Source organism: Petromyzon marinus, chromosome 12, assembly GCF_048934315.1.
Source record: "Petromyzon marinus isolate PM22_M1 ecotype Great Lakes invasive population chromosome 12, UKy_Petmar_22M1.pri1.0, whole genome shotgun sequence".
Classification (NCBI taxonomy): Eukaryota; Metazoa; Chordata; class Hyperoartia; order Petromyzontiformes; family Petromyzontidae; genus Petromyzon; species Petromyzon marinus.
The window spans coordinates 613419-619418 of NC_133678.1; positions in this window are offsets into that span (position 1 = coordinate 613419).

Genomic DNA, 6000 nt, shown 5'->3' on the forward strand with positions numbered 1-6000 from the left:
TTCTAATCGACTCTAATTGTTCTAATCATCTATAATTGGTTCTAATCGCGTCTAATTGGTTCTAATCATCCCTGATTGGTTCTAATCATCTCTATATGGTTCTAATCATCTCTAATTGGTTCCAATAATCTCTAATTGGTTCTAATCGTCTCTAATGGGTTCTAATCATCTCTAATTGGTTCTAATAATCTCTGATTGGTTCTAATAATCTTTAATTGGTTCTAATCGTCTCTAATTGGTTCTTAATCGTCTCTAATTGGTTCTAATAATCTCTAATTGGTTCTAATCATCTATAATTGGTTCTAATAATCTCTAATTGGTTCTAATCATCTCTAATTGGTTCTAATCGACTCTAATTGTTCTAATCATCTCTAATTGGTTCTAATCGCGTCTAATTGGTTCTAATCATCTCTGATTGGTTCTAATATTCTGATTGGTTCTAATAATCTCTAATTGGTTCTCATCATCTCTAATTGGTTCTAATCATCTAATTCGTTCTAATCGTCTCTAATTCGTTCTAATCATCTCTAATTGGTTCTAATCATCTCTGATTGGTTCTAATCTCTAATTGGTTCTAATCTCTATATGGTTCTAATCATCTCTAATTGGTTCTAATCGTCTCTAATTGGTTATAATAGTCTCTAATTGGTTCTAATCTTTAATTGGTTCTAATAATCTCTAATTGGTTCTAATCATCTCTGATTGGTTCTAATCGTCTCTAATTGGTTCTAATCGTCTCTAATTGGTTCTAATCTTTAATTGGTTCTAATAATCTCTAATTGGTTCTAATCATCTCTAATTGGTTCTAATAATCTCTAATTGGTTCTAATCATCTCTGATTGGTTCTAATCATCTCTAATTGGTTCTAATCATCTCTGATTGGTTCTAATCATCTCTAATTGTTTCTAATAATCTCAAATTGGTTCTAATCATCTCTAATTGGTTCTAATCATCTCGGATTGGTTCTAATCATCTCTGATTGTTCTAATCATCTCTGATTGGTTCTAATAATCTCTGATTGGTTCTAATCATCTCTGATTGGTTCTAATCATCTCTAATTGGTTCTAATAATCTCTAATTGGTTCTAATCATCTCTAATTGGTTCTAATAATCTTTAATCGGTTCTAATCGTCTCTAATTGGTTCTAATCGTCTCTAATTGGTTCTAATCGACTCTAATTGGTTCTAATCATCTCTAATCGTCTCTAAATGGTTCTAATCATCTCTAATTGGTTCTAATCATCTCTGATTGGTTCTAATCATCTCTAATTGGTTCTAATAATCTCTAATTGGTTCTAATCATCTCTAATTGGTTCTAATCATCTCTAATTGGTTCTAATAATCTCTTATTGGTTCTAATAATCTTTAATTGGTTCTAATCGTCTCTAATTGGTTCTTAATCGTCTCTAATTGGTTCTAATAATCTCTAATTGGTTGTAATGATCTCTTATTGGTTCTAATAATCTCTAATTGGTTCTAATCGTCTCTAATTGGCTCTAATCTACTCTAATTGGTTCTAATCATCTGTAATTGGTTCTAATGATGTCTAATTGGTTCTAATGATCTCTAATTGGTTCTAATGATCTCTAATTTGTTATAATGATCTCTAATTGGTTCTAATAATCTCTAATTGGTTCTAATCGACTCTAATTGGTTCTAATCATCTCTGATTGTTCGAATCATCTCTAATTGGTTTCAATAATCTCTAATTGGTTCCAATAATCTCTAATTGGTTCTAATCGTCTCTAATTGGTTCTAATCGACTCTAATTGGTTCTAATCATCTCTAATCGTCTCTAAATGGTTCTAATCATCTCTAATTGGTTCTAATCATCTCTGATTGGTTCTAATCATCTCTAATTGGTTCGAATAATCTCTAATTCGTTCTAATCATCTCTGATTTGTTCTAATCATCTCTAATTGGTTCTAATAATCTCTGATTGGTTCTAATAATCTTTAATTGGTTCTAATCGTCTCTAATTGGTTCTTAATCGTCTCTAATTGGTTCTAATAATCTCTAATTGGTTCTAATGATCTCTAATTGGTTATAATAATCTCTAATTGGTTCTAATCGTCTCTAATTGCTTCTAATCGACTCTAATTGGTTCTAATCATCTGTAATTGGTTCTAATGATCTATAATTGGTTCTAATGATCTCTAATTGGTTCTAATGATCTCTAATTTGTTATAATGATCTCTAATTGGTTCTAATAATCTCTAATTGGTTCTAATCGACTCTAATTGGTTCTAATCATCTCTAATTGGTTCTAGTCGTCTCTAATTGGTCCTAATCATCTCTAATTGGTTCTAATCATCTCTGATTGGTTCTAATAATCTCTAATTGGTTCTAATAATCTCTAATTGGTTCTAATCATCTCTAATTGGTTCTAATCATCTCTGATTGGTTCTAATAATCTTTAATTGGTTCTAATCTTCTCTAATTCGTTCTAATCGTCTTTAATTGGTTCTAATCGACTCTAATTGGTTCGAATCATCTCTAATTGGTTCTAATAATCTCTATTTGGTTCTAATGATCTCTAATTCGTTCTAATAATCTCTGATTGGTTCTAATGATCTCTAATTGATTCTAATGATCTCTAATTGGTTCTAATAATCTCTGATTGGTTCTAATCATCTCTAATTGGTTCTAATGATCTCTAATTGGTTCTAATAATCTCTGATTGGTTCTAATGATCTCTAATTGGTTCTAATGATCTCTAATTGGTTCTAATCATCTCTAATTGGTTCTAATCATCTCTGATTGGTTCTTATCATTTCTAATTGGTTCTAATGATCTCTAATTGGTTCTAATAATCTCTAATTGGTTCTAATAATCTCTGATTGGTTCTAATAATCTCTGATTGGTTCTAATAATCTCTGATTGGTTCTAATAATCTCTAATTGCTATCCACTCCATCCATCTCCCTATCCTCCCTCTCTCTGTTATGACGGAGGGCCATTGCCCGAAACGTCATCTGTTATCTACATGTTAAAACAGGGTGGCCCAATAGTCAGGACACATAGGCGCCCGGGCATATCATCGTGCTAGCCTCAATAGGTGCTCGCTAACAGCACGTAGCCCCACATGAGTTTGTATTGTGTATGTATGTATGTTCAACTTCTTTTGCACCGTACGTACCCAACCGTGCTAATCGGATGTGCGAATTGGCCATACACGTGTAGTATATTCGGGTACTGCTAGATATATTGATACGTATATATACTGAATAACCATACCACTTGCTGACCTCGTCTCGATCATCCATTCTCTTCCCTCCCCTCGTCCCTCCACTCCTTCCTGTCCTTCCTCTGTAGCCCTTCCGTGATCCCTAAGCGCCCCTCTATCGCTGTCACTCATTCCTCAGTACCTTGGAGTGCGCCCCTGCCAACGAGATCATTCCATTCGGTGTCACTGCTTCTCAAACCCTGTCAAGTGGAGGCGCCCTACAAATATAACATTACATTCTCACAAGCTCACGCGTATTAAAATCATGTTTTAAAATTTAGTATCCCGTTTTGGTAATGTCTCATCGTACCGTTAGCACTTTAGCAAGACTTCTCATTTTATTGTTTAATATTGCTCCGTTTGTTTACAGAGGAAAGCCTCGCTGAGTCTCAAGGCTCTTTATCCAGGAGGGCCCTGCCAAGCTCTCACAGTAGGGGGCGATGTTTCTGCCGCCGCCGCTGCTGCTGCTGTGCAATCCCAGTTGAGTTCATTTGCGGTGTGACTGTCAAATTTCTACAAATTTGTACCATGTCACCAGCACACAATGGCCCACTCTTGCGAATAACGTCACGGGATCCTTAAAGTCCGCCGCAAGTGAGCGAAGCAGACGGCCGCTGGCTTCGAACCACAAAACTTTTCGGTTCGCGCTTCTGCTGGGCAATGCCATCGGCCAGTGATAAAGCCATGCCAGGGACATGATCAGCTGAGCTTGAGAAAATGTGAAACACAGTGGCGTCCGTCCAAAATACCCCCCCCCCCCTTTGTTACCCAATTAGTGCGGCTATGATGCTCACAGACACAAAGCGTTACTGCTACCAGTTGATCAGTTCGGTTAGGATGCTGTCAGTGACAGGATACATACTTGTCGAAGCAGACTGCGCGGGGTCTACGTATATATTTTAAGCGTTATACAGCTGCAGTGATAACCAGGGCGGCTGCTCGAGTCGAACCGCGGAACCCTTTTCAACAACAGAGCTGCGAGCGGCGCTACCGCAGGGCCACGTCACCGGACCTTCGCAGGAGTCACCGGGAATTGTCAGAGCTATTTCCACCCCGCCCCCCCCCCAGCAAATATTATCCGCTTACAAAAGAATAATCAATGATGTGAATGTCGCGAGAGTCGTGTTGTTGGCGCGGCTGCGTGTGGTGTCGTTCATCACCGTGGCCGTGTCGCCCGGGCTGTCGCTGCACGACGCGGCCACTTGGCTGTCATATCAGCCACAAGCAGCCTCCTTTACCAACAGAGCCCCCCCATCCGCCCCTCCCATCCACCGCCTCCCCCCCACGAATGAAAATGCACGGTGTGGGAACGATGCCTGCTTAGCAATGATAACAGAAGCTGGCTCGTAGCAGAGCAGACCAGGTGCCAGCGGGGATGCATCGTCACCCCCACCATTCACGAACCCCCCCCCCCCTATTCTAACATAAAGACAAAGATTCCCCGTATAGCCTTCAGCAGGCTGCTGGAGCAAGTCCTGTTAGCGAGCACCTACGAAAGCAGGCATACGCCCGGCCGCCTTTGTCTCCCCAGTGCTGATCTTTTACACACTTGCACTAGGTACTCATTTACGGCTGAGTCGACCCTTGAAAGCCCAGAAACGGTTCAGATATTCGTCCGCGGTGTTGAAGCCGGTTGGCCAGTACCATTCACACCCAGGCGCCTTTGTCTCTCCAATGGCAAAGTTTATTTTACACACCGCACCAGGTACCCATTTAAGGCTGAGTTGACCTAGGGGGAGACGCAGACTCGTTTGAGATAATCGCTGCTACCGATGTCGCTTTGCCGTAAGTGCGAGCGGGAATCGAAATCGGGTCGCCGGGTTGGTAGCGCAGCGCGCAAACCACTGCACCACCGCTCCCCCTATCCTATCACACACGCACCCAATGCTGGAGCCCATGGGGAGAGGGCCAATTCACACTCCACGGAAATTAATTAATTGCGCCATGTGCGTAGCAACCAGCAACGCTAAGTACTGTATAATTTGGCGGATGATTTAGGTCTCCGTGTGTGTGTCTCTGTGTGCGGTAATGGCGAGTGGTAGTGTAGTGGTAAGCGCGCTGCGTTATGATCCTGGCGACCCGGGTTCGATTCCTGCTCACGTGCCACCAACACCAGTGATGATAATTATCTGAATCGGTCCTGGGCCTCACATAAGTCGACTCAGATTCAAATGAGTGCCTGGTGTGGTCTGTAAACATCGCCACTGGGAATACAAAGGCGGCTGGGCGTGGTGCTGGCCACCCCCCCTCTCGTGTGCCGTTCTGGCCTTCATAGGTGCTGCTCGCTAACTGGCCCCAACAGTCTTGTGCAGGCTGTTCGAGGGATGTTTGTCGAGCACTGTGGAGGCAGCCGCAGCAGCGAGGGTTGGTGGATCACAGCACAGATGTTGCTGTGGAACTCCCTTCCTACCACGTGGGTGGGCGTCGACGAGGTGACATACCCTGGCTCGCCAGGAGAAGGCGGTACGGCAAGGGGACTGATCTCCATCTGTGCGGGGATAGAGCGTTGCCCCCTCGCGCAAGGCGTGGGTTGTCTCCGGGTGTTGCGGTTTCCTCCTGCCCACGTGAAGAATAAACACGACTCGTCAGTAATCGGCTGAAGACCTCAATGTAGCAGCGGCGGCAGGATCCTGAGAGACGGCGTTGCTCCTGCTCTGTGTGATGACAAATGTTGGACCCTGACGCCGGCACACTTTGCCCTGCTCTTGCGAACGACGTCACTTGATCTTTAACGTGCACCACGAGTGAGTGAGTGAGCGAGCGAGTGAAGCAGATC